Below are 14,609 nucleotides of genomic sequence, written 5' to 3' on the forward strand. Positions count from 1 at the left end.
CCTCGGCGCAGCAGCGACACATACTGGATATCGGGCGCACAACCTTAGTGAATCCCGGCAGAACCCGAATCCACGTCGGACAACGCGCCCTCGGATCGCGACAGGACCGGGTAAGTAAATGAGCCCCTATATATCTTCCTAACATGGGACCCTAATTGGATATAGGCAGTCCTATATATACCCCATTAGCATACAGAGTCACTTACGATAACTTTAAGATATCGGGATATATCTAAGCAACTCTAATTATAAATGTGGCATCAATGTAATTATAAATAATCGTCTATCTTAGTAACTATTCCTAACGAATGAATAAAAATATCAAATGTCCCAAGCTTGGATGATAAGGCCAGAGATGTACGATACCGCTCCTTTGTACAGTCTGTCCCTTGATGAATTGCAGTATTCTTGTTCACTCCAATATTTTAGGGACATGGTTATTGACTTTTTTTTACCACCAAAACACATCCACAGCTTATCACAGAAAATGCTTCCTTTGGTTAGATGAGTATTTCATTAATAGACGTTATCTTGATGACTTGGATGCAACTGTTGTGATATATAAAAAAGTAGCATAAACTGAACATGTTGGAACTGCAGGAACTCCTGTTCCTTCCTCAGCAGTATATGCTATGTCTAAATTCATAAAAATGCATGATATTGTTATACAAATAAGGAGTAGGTCCATATAAGGCTGCTTTAACACAGCCATTGTGGGGAGTTATATCCAACTGCAAGTTTGCAGCCAGATATACGCCCCCATAGACTATAGTGACCAGGTGGCGGTACAATGCGGTACCGTATCTGGGGCAAAGATTTAGCATGCTCTATCTTTTCCCACACATATGACCAGGAAGCGGTATTTCCTTTGGAAAGGGAAGGGGTGAGAAGTGTGCAACCCTTTTTCTCACCAGCGCAATGCCGTATCCTCCCCCGGTCACGGCTGGACAAGCATACGTGCATGTAAATGAGGCCTAAGATGAAGACAACAATGAGTACCTATATCAATATAGAAATATAAAAATGTATTAAAAATATAAATTCACAAAGAAGGGTGCGCTGCGCTAAAATAATGGTACTGGAAAAACAGTCCAACATCTCACCGTAAAGAAGGGAAAGTTTACAGGGGAAGATTAGTCAAAAATTTACAAATTGCCCACATTTACTAATAGTAAGGAAAACTGCACTTCATGAATCCGGCGCACCCTGCAGGCGCCCAGTTGGCAGCGGTTGTTTTCTGGTGCACTCAGTTTAAGAGACGTGCAACACATTTATTTCGCACTTCCAACATAAATGTGGTGAATGGTGTGAAAATGCACTGTAAAGCCCCTTTCTGTTCACAGTATTGTGTCACAGCCTGCAATGCTACATAATACAATACTAGCGCAAACACATCATAAATACATGTGTAACCAGTTTGCACGTGAATTTATGTGCCCAGGCACAGACTGCTTAGTAAATGTGGCCCATTGTGTCACGTTATAGAAAGGTATGTGGCATTAGGAAAGGAGAAGGAAAAGAAGGTATGTCACATTAAGAAAAAGAGGATGTCACAATATAAAAAAAAAAAAACTGTATTAACCCCTTCCCCGCCTCGGCCCTTTTTCGATTTTGCGTTTTCATTTTTCACTCCCCGCATTCAAAAATCTGTAACTGTTTTTTTTTTTTCCATGTACAGAGCTGTGTGATGGCTTATTCTTTGCGTAACAAATTACACTTCAAAATGGTGGTATTTAATATTCCATGCCGTGTACCAGGAAGCGGGAAAAAAATTCCAAATGCAGTGAAATTGGTAAAAAAACGCATTTGTGCCTTGTGGGCTTGGATTTTACGGATTTCCCTGTGCACCCCAAATGACATGTCTACTTTATACTTTGGGTCGGTATGATTATAGGTTTTATAATGTTTTCATACATTTAAAAAAATTAAAACCTTCTGTACAAAATTTTTTGGGGGGATTTTGCCATCTTCTGGGGCTAATAACTTTTTCATACTTTGGTGTATGGAGCTGTGGGTGGTGTGGTTTTTTGCGGATTTTGATGACGTTTACAATGTTATCATTTTTAGGACTTTACGACCTTTTGATCACTTTTTATAGAATTTGAAATTTTTTTTAAATGGCAAAAAAGTGCCATTTTCGACTTTGGGCGCGATTTTCCGTTACGGGGTTAAATGCAGTGAAAAACCGTTATCATATTTTGATAGATCGGGCATTTTAGGACGCGGCAATACCTAATGTGTTTATGATTTTTACTGTTTATTTATATTTATATCAATTCTAGGGAAAGGGGGGGTGATTTGAATTTTTAGATTTTTTTATAATTTTTTTATTTTAACTTTTTTTTAATTTAAAAGTGGCCTACAGAAATGGGCGTGGCCTGATCCAGGCACTAGAAAATTCAGATGTAAAGTAGACCAACTAATATCTGGTCTAAAGTATGACTCCACAGTTCAAAACTACTCTAAATATATCATGCAGCATAATTTATGTGGCGCTGAAGATGACTGTGGAGTCTCACTCAGCACTGGTCTATTCAACACTTTTTATACATCATTGGATGGTAGAAATGTCCTGTCACAGCCAATGAGTTTGTAGAATACACTTAATGGTGGAGATCTATTATATGTCACTTAGACCAGTGCAGAGAAGAAGTAGACCGTTCTCTGCTGCACCACATTAATCCCTTTGTCTGATGCTGGATGATTCATCTGGTGCAGTATAAGACTGGCGAGTCCTACTCTGCACCTCCTATTAGTTGCTCTAGTTTACTGCACCACAATATTGAATTTTCTGGACCACAGGCTATTTTCTGTCTGGTCACACCCCAGAAAGTCGGAAAACTGCTTAAAAATGGTTCTAAACATTCAATTTACTCCAGTTTTTGGGCATAGACTGATTGATACATCTTTTCAATGTATACAAGCTTAAACACAATGTATACGAGCTTAAACACTTACACTTGAAGAGACAACATATCACGAGTGACACCTGTTATTTCAGTACATTATCGCCTGTTTTCTCATCATGTTCCTGTCCTGTTGGCAAATATAGATTATCACTGTAAAGGAAATAATCTTGGCAAAATACCCTCACTGCAGACAGAAAAGGGTATAGCTTGATGAATGTTATATATTTTGTGAAATTTATCTATAACATCTCTTCTAGGGTTAATTGTCAAGCCATTTCTATTTATCAGATGGCACTTGTTTGTTCATGCACTGAAATGAACTCCCCGGCGCCCAATTACATTGACAGCAATCTACAACAAGCTCATTGAATCAGGACAGAACAATAGCCCTTGAGATAACTTTATCATTACGAGTTTTGTGAATGCAACCCAGATGTGGACTGAAAATATGAAATGCATGGTTTACATATGTTAGGATCTCCAGCAAGGTACTGAAGTCTCAGAATCATTTGGTTATCGGTTCATTATTTGTGCCATCAACAGATGTATTAAATAGAATTATGGATATAGGTCTCACACTGCTTCAGGTCATGTGCAGTTTAGGACTTTTTATATATTGATCTCCTCTCTTAATTCAGTTTGAGCCTAGAGTCAGGATATTTCTGGCTAACTTTGGCTTTGATAATAAAAAGGTAAGTAATAATTGTAGAGATGGGAAAGATACTTTTAAGTCTCTTTCCACTTTGTTCTAAACTGACAAATCCTGCAATCTCTCCTACATCCAGGGGCGGACTGGTAATGTAATCTGCTGGGAAAGTTCCTGGTGGGCCAGTGACTGGCCGATGCATTGGCATAGGGCTGGCAGCATAATAACTCCCCGAATCAACATCAAATCAACATAGACAGACTTCTAAAACTAAAGGTGGGGCCCCAAAATAAAACTATTTTATGACCAGTCAGTAAGAGGCTTTAGTAAGGTAAAACAAACTGTGATATGGGAGAATTTTATAGGAGATACTGTAGATATATGATAGGGAGATTGATGGGCAGAACGGTGGCTCAGTGGTTAGCACTACAGCTTTGCAGCGCTGGTCAACATCTGCAAAGAGTTTGCATGTTCTCTGTGTGTTTGGGTGGGTTTTCTCCGGGTCTTCTGGTTTCCTCCCACACCCCAAAAACATACTGGTAGGTTGATTAGATTGTGAGCCCCATGGTGACAGGGACTAATCTGGCAAACTCTGTGCAGCGCTGTGTAATCTGTGTACACTATGTAAATAAAGGAATTGTTAATTATAATTATTATAATAGAAGATAAATATGAAAGATAATAGAGATTTCTAGATGCAGAACAATAAAGTAGATGATGTATACAGGAGATGGATATGAGATATAAATACAGCAGAAGAGAGAAAGAGGGTTGATTGATAAATAGAGAAAAAGTGATATATATTAATGGTCAGATTATAGGAGATAGATGATAAGCATCTTCACCCGGGCATCCACCGAGGGGTATAACCCTTTAATTGACAGACATTTCTGGATATTTTGATGTTTTTACAAATAAAACCAAAATTACAGCAACAAGAAATAAACTAAACCGCAACAAACCATATATTTTCTGAAAGCAGACATTTGCCCCATTTTCAAAATTGCATTAAAGAGTTTATAGACATAGACTCCTTCATGCAATTTTGATTCAAACTGAAACATTTTATAAAAAAATACTTAAAATTTGACTTTGATGGCAAAAAATGTTCTCCAAACAGAAAATATTTACCTCCTCCTAAATGTAATAGATGGACATGTGTAGAGTTCATAAATGCCTCATATTGATCACTTAAATAAATCATCATAATATCACTAAAACTGAAATAACTAAATATCTGCTTTTCAGCTACAAATTTTAAGACAGTCACAATCTGCAAAAACATATTAAAAAGTAAAACCTATGTAATTTTAAAAGCGGACAACCAGGCAATGCATTTGGCAATTAACATTTGACCACCCTCATGTAACTTTGTGACAAACACAAATTATTAAACAAAAAGTGCATTGAAAATGCCTTGATAACGTATGTTTTTACATAAAACTTACATCGAAGTGGAGGTTTACGCACACCTAGGGATTTAAAAATAATAACACAAAGTGAGCAGATTTATATATACCACAATACACAACATCAAGAATTTACACTCCCTAAAATGCTAAAACAAAAACCGTGACATATTTGGTTGCTATCCACAAATGTTTTTAAAAATATATCACACACAAAATAATAAGTTCCTATTCTGTCAAAATCAAAATTTTCCAGAAATCACCACGTAAACATGAATAACTTTTAAATTCATACACACTACCACCTTCATGCAACTTTGCAGCAAACGGCAATAAAATGCAAAAATTGCATGAAAATTCAAAAATTCTTGTAAACTATGTACAAATCCAGAATACTTATATAAAGAAAATATACTTTCCTAAAACAGCAAGATGTGAGGAGATCATACATACCCCACATGTGTATATTTACCAAAAATACCAAAGAAAATTTTAAATCCACAGACACCAAACAATTTTTGCAGAATATTGCACTGAGCGTCACACAGCTCTATCATTGTGCGATCCCTTACACAATGGTAACCCAAATAAATAACTTTATAACATAAACCAAGCTAATGAGATAATAAAAGTCACTTTTAGATGTGCGCCATTGTATTAGCCGCACAATAACAGAATCCTCCGCAGTTCATAAGAATTTGAGAGAGAACACCATAACATAGGTGTAAATAATGGAGGATGGTGTGAAATAAAAACTTTATTCCAGAACATGTGTGTGGTTTTGGTGTTACATATAACTTTATGGACATGCTTTAGGTTGCGGTGTTAATATGTAGTGACATTAGGCGAAGAGAATCGAATGTTCATCGTATCAGTCAATTTTCGCAAATATTTTCACGAAATTATAGGCAGTAAGAGAGCAGGTGTGTTCTTAGATAGTCCTGGATAGGAGAGGGTTAAAAACCTGAACATTAGTTGATATTATTCCTTATTAGAATGTAACATATAAAGTGAATATTTCCATTATCTGTGAGGTGCAGCAACTCTTGTGTCCAGCAAATTCTCCCTGTAGCTGCGAATAAGAATGGGGTACACTTCAGGGGGGGCTACACTGGCATTTTTAGCAAATTTTCGTTCCGGTTCAGGTAAGCGTGTATTGGTTACAACTAACATCTAAGCTGACAGAATGCTACAGTCCCCGAACAAAGTAACTTTGAAATAGTTTCTATTAAGACTCCTGTTTTTATCTCTGTCTTTGCAGAGTAACAAGACACTAAATTAGAATAAGCAGAAATTTATTTGACAGCGTTACGAGCCGAGAAACTGGAAACAAACAGTTGACACTGGAACACCAGAACGCCATAAAACTTTAATTAGATGTGTACATTAGTCATTTTTAAATTAAGGATTAATATAGGACATACAAAAACTCCTGTCACAGAAGAAAAGTTTAAAACCTTCCTGTAAATGCCACTTCTCTCATTATTGGGAAGTATGGTCTCCCGAGGACCATTGACCCAGTCTGTTTTATTTACAAAATCTAGACAGAGAAGAAGAGCATATAGTTAAGACATCCTCTAATCAAAATGCTCTGGGATGGCGCTTTCCTTCCACATCTTGCATAAGTGAGTAGGAACTAAATAGATCTGACTGTCAGTTCTCCTCGTGAAGCATTTTTATAAGTGCTTTGAGATCCTGTTTCAGAGGCAATGTCCTATATAATGCTGAAGTATTGTTACAACAGCATTTTCTGGCTATAAGGACACCAAAGGGATCCAAAAAATGTTGGTATTAGCAAAATGGTAACTGGTTCTCTTTGCATTGATTATCACAAAATATGTTTTGCTCAGAGATTTGTGTCTTCTATTTTGTCGCATAATGTTTCCATTCCTGGTTGTGTCATTTCTATATATTATAGTTAAATTCTGGATACTCTATGGGATGTAAAATGTATCTTGCTTTGCTTTTAGACTTTTCAATATACTATAAACTTCTGACAATACAGAACACTTAGAAATATCATGGAGGCATGGTGCTCATTGTGATATGGTTGGACTTGTTATAAGAAACTTGTTACATTTTTTAAGTAAAAATGAATTCCTCTGGAAACAGGTGTGTAATGGAACCTTTTTGAATTACCTATCTGCACTCCATGTGATGTGAATTGGATTTTTTGTTGTGAAGATCTGTAACAGGACTTTCTTTAACACAGGTAAAATTTAAGGTCATCGGCCTTGCTTTGCACATAAATACATAACAGTAGCATGTGGGTGCTCCTCTGACAACAAGCACCTGGAATAAATGCCATGTTTACCCACAGCCATAACTTACACCCCTGCCACTTAAGGCTCCATAGACAGTAGAAAATTAAAAACTGATCAGTCAACTTTTTGAAATTCATTAGTTGCTGGTTGGAACTATGAGAAACGGACAAAGCAGTCAAATTCAAAATTTCAGCACACTTCTTCTAAATGGATTGTCTATCTGACCCCATCATTTCTTTACCTACACGTTTCCTTCTGCTTTGTGAGTTCTTATTGAATTTTTGATGCAACATTCTAAAAACTTGTGGGGATTTTCCAGCTTGTAACTATCGTATTTATGTACTAGCCATATTAAGTAGGTGGGGTCAACTCTACACTAATGCTAAAAGCAGCAAAGATATTGAAGCCAGATAAAAAGATCTATTTCCTGTGACCAGCCACTTTACAGAGAATGTAACCTTTTTTGATGACCTATAGATAGGCCATGTCTTGGGTGTCCCCGCGATCCATGTCACCTCCGTGGCCCTGCCCCGGGTCCCTCTCCGAACTTAACTCTCCATGCTCCTGTCCGTCCTAGGCCCAGCACGCGTCTGTTCCAGTCTGTTCCTGTTCCGTGTTCCTTCTCCCCTGTTCCTGTTGTGAGTTCCATTGTTCCTTCCAGCGCTGTTCTCCCGCTGTCACCCCGGGCTCGGACTGTGTTCTGAATTTCTATCTTGGCTCCCACCGTGGGCTATTCGCACCTGTGGAACGACCTGGTGGCAACCCGCCGCAGCAAGACCATCCCTCTTTGCAGCGGGCTCTGCTGAAGACCAGACAGACCAGGGGCTACTTAGACTCCGGTTCCAGGTGTCGGCTGGTATCATCTCCCACGATGGTCCAGAGGGTCACCCAGAACCCTGACAGGTCATCAAAATCTCTAAGTTTGAAAACCCCTTTGAGATAATTTGGATTATACTGTATTGCTGGGATATTTTGATTTTAATAGGAATGACTTGTTTGAATATTTTTTTTGCCCACTTGACCATGGGACCAGCAGCATTCTAAGACAGGGACAATTTCACTTTTTGTACAACTGATATAAAGCAACAATGTGATATCTAAAGAGTGCTACTTCAGAAATAATAAGTTCTCCTGACAGTTGTAATAAAGATGGGGATAGAGATGCTCAACAGTTTATTCCATTGACCTTTATATTGACATAGACTTTGACCATAGAATGAAGGATTTGCATGGCCTCATATAGGAGCAATAAACCTTAAGTCTGAAGCAGATAAAACAGCTACTTATTCATAGATATGTTTGGACATGTCCATGGGTACATGTACTGTATGATAGAGAAAGGCCAGGAAGCTACTATAGGCCCAGTACATAATCTTCTTCTCCACCTGAGGGCCTAAGGGCTAGGGGACCTGGTGTGACGGCTGATTCTATACAACCTTTACCAATGTTTTGGAAGAACTAATCCATTGTTTGCATATATTCGGCATATATATTCCTAGTAAGCTTTACGTAGAGACCCCTTTAAATCAGCACTTAACAATTTGTTAACAAAGAGCTTAACTTCTGAACCTTTGAACAGAGCAGTTTGTGTATGAATCTTGGAAGGAAAAACGGGACATTTTCTCTTCACGTCTTGAGTCCTAAGTGTCTTTCCCCCCACATCCTGGCCTCATTACCTTCATACATAAGCAATGATTTCAGGTTGTACTTTACTTTTCTGCTTCGAAAAAAGAGAAGGAAGAAACAAAAGGTATTCATACAGAAAGGAATTATAGATCGATAACATTGAAAATTACAGGAACAATAACAATACTTTAACTATGGATTCCCTTTAATCACCTAGGTAAGTGAGCAGCGCTGAGGGAATTGACAAAAGATAGAGGCATGCAATGAGATCTATATCTCGGAGCAGTGTGGGCGTCAGTGAAATGTCACATGTAGGCATACAGAGTCAAAGGAAAATGCTCTTTTCAAAGGCTCCATCTGTTTCCATTTTAGGATGTGTAGTATGTGGCAAGAGGATCAAGGCGGCTAGGAACCAAATCTGTCTCATGTTTATAATACGCCTGTCAATAGCCCAGAACAAACATTAGGAATTCTGCAAAAAGTTTTCTTTTCTTCCATAAAATAAAGACAAATTGAAATCTGACAGAATAAAAGGGAACATCTTAAATGCTAATAATTCTGGTGAATAAACAGAAAACGTCAAGAAAATTTGTCTTTGTACCAAGTGCAGAATAGATTATGTGCAAATTGGAAATGTCGGATTGTGAAAGGTGGGTGAAAGGTGGATGTATATTTTCTTAAAGTGATGTTCCCATCAGAGGTATTTATGGAAGTTTCTGCTGGCTGACAGACAGACAGAGAGGTGGTCAGTGGCCATGCATGGACTTCTCTCTTCATTCCATTCTTTAGCCTTCTAAGAATAGCAAAATGTACACCATGTATGTGATTACATGAAATCACAGCAGCCTTCATGGAGGATGGAGAGGACTAGAAGTCCATGGAGGCTGCTGGGACTTCATGTCGTCAAATACATGCATGGGGTACAGTTTGCTATTGTTAAGAGGCTAAAGGACCTGAGATAATGTCACTCTGGTCACATGACATGAACTGTGACCAGTAAGGAGGCGTAAGGCATGACATGGTTAGCCAAAAATCTGGAGAATAATAAGCAGAACTAAAATGGTGGTAGAGTGAGGTCTATTATCTGCTAACATATAACAGTGATGTAGAGAGGACCTTAATATAGACTGAGGAGATACCTGCTGCAGCCGTAAATAAATCACTGTCCGTGCTCCAATGTTTACCTGGCAGGGGCTCAGTAACATTGTGCAGGTACAGAGGCAATCCATAAATATTTAATATACATCCACCTAGAGCTAATGATGTGTGTTGGGCGAGCGATTGCCTTTGGCATACATATGAAAAATACATAAAAGCTGTGGACATATACAAAGCCCTTGTCCTGAGTGATTATGCGTTTACATGTTATGGTCATAGGTATGCAGATTTGTATTGGACTGCCAAGCACATGGATTTATAAAGAGCACCCAACACATATTGTACAATACCATTATATCATCATATTTCATCCAAAATTATGGCATATCATGGGGAATGTCAGATTTATTAATCATCAAGCTAACATATTGCATTACCATCTATCAAACATATCATATTCCTGGGCTTTCAATGGGGTATATGTTTAATATGTCTTTTTTACAGTATGTCACTTGTAATGCATATAACCATAATCTTGGATGTACACCAAAGTCACTCATAGGAGTTAGGGGTTCTAGAAACACCAATGTATACATTGCATTATGGTTAAAGGTATTGGGCAGTGGGTCCCCAGTATATAAAAGGAAAAAGGGGAACTGATGTTCTGCAGCCTCTTCATTGCAGCAACAGGGTAGGCTTTGTAAAGGTCAAATCTGACCTTGTTATGTAGTAAATTATGTACACATCAATATTGTACAGTATGAAATTTGGATAGATTGGCCACTTTCTCAGAATATGAAATAGCACAAGCACATATACTTTCCACATGGATCCACATCAATGGCACAGAGCTGTATGGCGCACTGTAATGAATCCTATGTAAGAATGCCATATACTGCAATACAGGAGTATTGCAGTATATGGTAGGAACGATCAGACCATGTAGGGTTAATTTTGTTTTTATAATTTTGTAAGACCATATAGGGTTAAAAAAAACTCTAGATGGACTAAAAAATAGTGAAATAAAAAAAAATATATAAAAAATAATAAAACCTAAAACTTAAAATCACCCCCTATCAAAATATAAAAAAGGTTATTCCCGATGGTGAACCCCATAATGGAAAATAGCACCCAAATGTATGAAACACCCCTTGTACACCATTTTACACATTACATAAAAAGTACCGTATATACTCGTGTATAAGCCGAGTTTTTCAGCACAAAAAATTTGCTGAAAAACGTCCCCTTGGCTTATACACGAGTCTATTATAAAAAAAAATTACCCAGTTAAAAAAAATAAACTTAAATACTCACCCTCCGACGTCAGCGCGGCTCCCCGATGTCGGCGCGGCTTACCAATGTCCCCGATGTCAACGCGTCCTGTCTTCTTTCTTCTCCGCGGCTCCTCTTCTCTCTTCTTTCTTCCGGCATTGACGCGGCCATGTTTTCTTCACGGCCGCGCATACTATGACGCCAGCAGCGGCCGCGTCATAGTATGTGCCTACTAGAAGAAAACATGTCCGCGTCCATGCCGGAAGAAATAAGAGGAGCCGCGGAGAAGAAAGAAGACAGGACCCGCTGACATCGGGGACATCGGTAAGCCGCGCCGACATCGGGGACATCGGTAAGCCGCGCCGACATTGGGGAGCCGCGCTGACATCGGAGGGTGAGTATTTAAGTTTATTTTTTTAAGGTCCTGGGGGCAGGCTGCTGTATACTACTAGGGGCTGCTGTATACTACTAGGGGCTTGCTGTATACTACTAGGGGCTTGCTGTATACTACTGGGGGCAGGCTGTATACTACTAGGGGCTGCTGTATACTACTGGGGGCAGGCTGTATACTACTAGGGGCTGCTGTATACTACTAGGGGCTTTCTGTATACTACTAGGGGCTTTCTGTATACTACTTGGGGCTGCTGTATACTACTAGGGGCTGCTGTATACTGCTGGTGGCTGATGTATAGTACTAGGGGCTTGCTGTATATTAATAGGGGCTTGCTGCATACTACTAGGGGCTTGCTGTATACTACTGGGGGATGCTAAATACTACATGGGGGCTGACAGGCTGTATACTACTGGGGGCTAACAGGCTGTATACTACTGGGGGCTGGCAGGCTGTATACTACTGGGGGCTAGCAGGCTGTATACTAGTGGGGGCTGGCAGGCTGTATACTATCGGGGGGGGGGGGTTGACCAATGCATTTCCCACCCTCGGCTTATACTCGAGTCAGTAGTTTTTCCCAGTTTTTGTTGGTAAAATTAGGGGTCTCGGCTTATACTCGGGTCGGCTTATACTCGAGTATATACGGTAGTAAAAAGTGATCAAAATGTCCTCTAATTGGTAGCAATGAAACGTCAGATCATTTCTCAATTTTTTTTTACGTACAAATTGATTTAATTTTTGAAAATGTATTAAAACACAATAAAACCTATAAAAATTTGGGATCATATCGAACCAAAGAGTAAATGGGTCATGTGAAGCACACAGCAAAAGTAGTAAAAACTGAGCCCAAAAGAAAATAACGCAAATGCATTTTTTCACCAATTTCCCCACATTTGGAATTTTTTTCCAGCTTCCCAGTACACGGCATGGAATAATAAATAACTTCACTGAGAAGTAAAATTGGTTACACAGAAAATAAGCCCTCACACAACTCTGTATATGGGTTAAATGAAAAAGGTATAGACCTTGAAAGGTGGAGAGTGAAAAATCAATGAAAAAATGCTGCATCTTAAGGGGATAAAGTAAATCTACCATAAAAATAATGCATGATGAACCATGAACACTCACTCATAGAGCCAGGCACTGTGACTGCGGTAATCTTATATTTTTTTATCCATGGCCTTCTTCCTTTAAAATCAACTTTTAAAAGTATGCTAATGAATCACAAGAGCTCTGGGAGAAGTCTCCAGAACATCTCCGTGCTGTAGCTTCACAGGCAGTTACACTGTCTCAGTCTCACCCATGCTCCCTCAGCACTCCCCCTCTCCTTCTGCCTGATGTAACCTCCTGGCAGCAGATGAGGTTTGGCACACAATGGGTGGTGCTCCTTGCACAGTGTAACAACCTGTTAAGCTACAGAACAGAAATGCTCTTGTAACAGCCCCCCATGGCACCTCATTTGCATAATTTTACAAGGAAGGAGGCCTTGGATAACAAATATAAGAAGATTATCACAGTCCCATTTATCAAAAACAGTGTGAAGTGTGCAGAGTGCGCCGGAATCATGAATTGTGATGCCCCCTACATTGCCCTGACAGAGTGCTCCAATATTTTTTTTCGTGCATCTTTAAGGGACATCTGTCATCTCTGTCACTATTTCTATCACTACTACCTGTTAGAGCAGCTCTCAAGGATCCCATCCCAGCCTTTATCTAGTCAATTCATACATTAATCCTTATAAACCTCTTTTCTTTATTTTGTAAATGAGTCTGGTCACATGGAGAGAGAAGTTGATGTCACCCCTGTTACCCCTTCTCTTTGCTCCCCTTACTCATGTTTGTGTGTAATGTATAGTAAAGCATTGCCAGTGCTTGTACTTTATCCGCTGACATGCTGTTTCCTCCTATACACATGTGAGAGACCAACACATCAGCTACACAAGTACTTGACATGTTCTGCTATACACATGGCTACATCCTAGAGCAGTTGTATCTCTCACACACACACATGCTGCAGGGGGCACCAGCACCAGGAAGCACATAGAGGAGCCAGCACCAGGAGTGTCACATCATTATACAGGCTGTCAGTCATGTGTATAGGAGTATCTCATACACACACAGGCTGCAGGGGATGCTAGCACCAGGAAGCACATAGAGGAGCCAGCACCAGGGGCACACATCATTATACAGGCTGACAGTCATGTGTATAGGAGTATCTCATACACACACAGGCTGCAGGGGGCTCCAGCACCACTCGTTTGACTGACGGGTTCATTTTAACATAGAGCATGCAAAACAATTCTGTTGGACACTACATGATAAATGTGCTGCACTGGAACGCCCCTTTCATAATTAATAAATGTGGGCCACAGTGTCTGGATCTACAAGTAAGTGCCCCTGGTTTATCGTGTTTAATTTTGATGGTAGATTTCCTTTAAAGTTTTGTAACTTGTTCTTCTCAGAAACAAGAGTTAAGACACATTTCAGGAAAAATGAATACCCTATATCTCTTTTTCCTCTTCTTTGTTTTTACAACAAGCAATCACAGGCTGTTTTTACTTTGTACTCCATATTTATAAAACAAATAGCATTCTATAAAAATGTTGACTATGGAAACACAATCCAAAGACTTCATATGACACAAAACTTTGTAAAATATTGAAGCTCTTGTCATAGGCTATGTTGTGAGGTGGAACGGCACCTTTAAGTATGTCATCTGCACCAAGTCCCGGATTGTGGTGTTTGTGTGCCTGGTCACGTGCTTCCTTTCTTTCTCCAGTAGCAGCTGTGCGCACATGAATGGTAAATCAAGAACAGTACACTGTTACTTACACTTATTTCAAAGATTTCCTATCGGAGTCTATTTCCAGCCTTGGCAATCTGCTCACAGTCCGCCCGCCTCTACACTAATTCTGTACAGTAAACACCTGACTGACATCTGGCATTTCTGTAATCCATCAGATAGGGTTTGTTTTTCAGAGAAAATGTTTTCCGG

Source organism: Engystomops pustulosus, chromosome 7, assembly GCF_040894005.1.
Source record: "Engystomops pustulosus chromosome 7, aEngPut4.maternal, whole genome shotgun sequence".
Lineage (NCBI taxonomy): Eukaryota > Metazoa > Chordata > Amphibia > Anura > Leptodactylidae > Engystomops > Engystomops pustulosus.